This window comes from Manis pentadactyla, chromosome 10, assembly GCF_030020395.1.
Source record: "Manis pentadactyla isolate mManPen7 chromosome 10, mManPen7.hap1, whole genome shotgun sequence".
In the NCBI taxonomy this organism is placed as follows: Eukaryota; Metazoa; Chordata; class Mammalia; order Pholidota; family Manidae; genus Manis; species Manis pentadactyla.
In genome coordinates, this window is record NC_080028.1 from 95,691,626 (window position 1) to 95,694,502 (window position 2,877).

The following is a 2,877-nucleotide window of genomic DNA, read 5'->3' on the forward strand; positions in this document are numbered from 1 at the left end:
TCCCTGCAGTCAGAGGGAGCTCAGAGCAAGCTACCTCACTTGCATTTGCCTGAGTTGTTCCTGTTTGGAAGATGGAGACTGACGCTAGCAGGACACCTGGATGTGGCTGTGGCCCTGGCTGCACCGGGCCTGCTTGTCCCACCCAGTCTGGGCCCAGTGGCCGTGGGGATAACTGAGGGCCCACTGGTCTGCTTTTTCCCTCCTCACTTTCCCCAGGAGGCTGCTTCTGGCACCACCAGTTGCCCAAGGGCCAACAGCCCAGCACAAAACCCCCTATGAAGCTTAAGATAAGAGACACCGCTGCAGGGAAGGAAGAAAAAACCTAACAGGAAGCCAAGTGGGTAAACCGTTACTGGCATTAATGTAAGGGTTGTGCCTTTCTGTCCTAGGCAAGAGACACTGTGCTTTTGGCTCCCAGGCTGGTGGGATGGGAGTCACAGAGGGACTGTCTCTGTGCCCCTGGGTTGGGGGGCCCAGAGTCACCAAGTCATGTGATTTCCTCCTGTCCCCCTCTGGTTCCTGCCGAGATCCCTTTGCATGGCCATTCCCGAGGGCCCTCCCAACAGGCAGGCAGGCAGGAGGCCAGCAACCAGGAGCAGAGACCCTGCAGGCAGACAGGCCCACTTGAAGTTGCCAAGAGTCTTTGGGAAGTCACCTTCCTGAGTCCCCTGACCCTTCTGAACGTACCTCCTCAACCATGACCTGAGGATCAGAGTGCCCACATCATGGGGGTGTTGAGAGGATTCACCAGTGCAGCAAAGAGGTGGGCACAGCCTTCCTGCGAATGCCCAGTGAAGGGTACTGTTCTCCTTTTCAGGCTTTGTGGAGCAAGGCTGGACACAAGCTGGTTGGTGCATTTGGCAGACCTGGGATCTGGTGAGAAAAAACTTCCCCAACCATCCAGAGCTAGGCAGGTCCCCTAGCAAAAAAGCCCCTCATACCCATCCTGAACACCATCATATCACAGACAGAGAGAGACAGACAAGCGGAGACAGACAGGGACAGACAGAGAGACACACACAGAGAGCTCTTAATTCCAGTTTGAGAAGTAGGAACCCAGCACTTTTAACTCAATCACCAAACATCACCTAGTACGTGTGGGGTAAGAGACTGAAATGGTAGCTGAGCTGCCTGGGACACAGTCCATGCCCTCAGCTGCTCACCATCTGGCGGTGGGACTGGAACCTGGTGACTAATACAGGCTGTGATGGGGACCTGGAGAACAGAGGAGGACACCGCCTTTAGGTGGGCGAGTGGAAGCGAAGCGGGGCGATGGAGGCCCTGGAAGGTGGGCACGGAGAGGGAGGAGAGGGACTTCTAGGCACTGGGGACAGTGCAAGGGGTTCAGAGAAACAGGGGAGAAGGCAGAGAAGAGGAGGGTCCCCAGGGCCAGGGCTTTGTCACCAAGTTCACACCTTATGGAAGTCACCCTCCCCTGGAGGCAGAGGATGTAAAGTGGAAGCCAGTGACTCCCTCTGCCCAGCTCAGCCTGCGGCAGGGGCTTCCAGGCAGCACTTTGGGCCCCTCTTTCTCCTCCACCTCCTCCCTGCAGGCTGCTGCCGCCCTGGAGGCCTCCACCCCCTTCCTCCCTGTTCATACTCTTCTCTGCCGAAAACCACAGCACTGTGCATGGCGGTGTTGGAGTCCTCGGCAGGCCCCAGACGTCGGGATCTGGGAGGAGCACCGTGTGGGGGAGACATCTGGACACCCAGGCCTCCCTAGGGAGGGCCTCAGCAACTAGGCCCTCTGACGAGCTGATTCCAAGCAGAGCAGGCCCCCCCACCATGGGCTCTAGCAGTGGCACCCACTCACCCGTCTGTCACCCATTCGGTCCTGTCAGTCATTCCTTTGCCCTCTGTCCCCTGGGCACCAGCCCCAAATACTCTGCTGCCCCCTATACCGCTGGCTGAGTGACTCTGGGGCATACCCACCTCCCCAAGTCCCAAACTCAACTCCTACGCTGTCACCTCGGGAAACATCACCACCTCCATCCACGCTGTTGCTCAGGTCAGAAACTTGGGGATCATTCTGACACTTCATTCTCACCTTCCATTCCCAGTGACACCACACGGTGTGGATTCCAGCTCCAAAATACAAGCCCCATCCAGCTACTCTACCCCATCTCCACTACCACCGCTCCCGTCTCGGCTACCATCACCCACTGTCTGGACACCTGTGGTGATCACACCGACTCCAGCTCCCATATGTTCTCCGCGCAGCAGTCAGAGTGATTTGAAAAATGTCAATCAGATCATGTTTCTCCCCCTGAGGACTTTGTAATGGCTTTCAAGTAGACTTAGGATAAAACTCCGAATTCCATGTTACAGCCTACAAGGCTTCCATGATGAATTTATTTGTGTTGTTCATGTCCTCCCCCTCCCCCCAGCAGACAGGAAGCTGCAGGAGGACGAGGACAGGGCCATTTTTACTCACCTCTCAATTCATAACTCCTTGCACATAGGCACTCAGTAAATATCTGTGGGTCTAACTAACTCACGTGCTGACCTGCTCGCTCACCCCACAGCTCTTCACCCAGGCCCTCAATGCCAGGTCCTGTACTGGTTTTGGGGGAATTAAGGTGAATCAGTAGGCTGTCCTTGGTCTGCTGATGTTCCCAGGCTGACATGAGTGACACAGAGCCCAAGCCCAGGTTACAATGCTCTGCCCACCACAATGGCCCTTTCTCACCAGGCTGCAGCCATCCTATCCTCTGCAAGTCATCCCAGGACTGGTTTAAGGTCAGGAATCCCGGATAGCTCACAGGGGCTTCTGTAGGGCTTAAGGAAGCTTTCAACCCTCTGCCGTTGCCCTGAGCTGGACACATTGCAAAGAGCTTCTCTCACCTTTTTCCTGTAGCCCTCATATAAACCACCTCCC

General features: G+C 56.0%; 1 long non-coding RNA gene across 1 annotated transcript; it reads left to right on the forward strand.

The window, feature by feature from the left end:
* The first annotated feature begins 215 nt into the window (after positions 1 to 215).
* LOC130685151 (uncharacterized) lies at positions 216 to 2,502 on the forward strand. The gene is made up of 3 exons (XR_008999528.1): positions 216 to 337; positions 818 to 876; positions 2,060 to 2,502. It is a non-coding gene; the product is annotated as an uncharacterized LOC130685151 (long non-coding RNA).
* Positions 2,503 to 2,877: the final 375 nt, after the last annotated feature.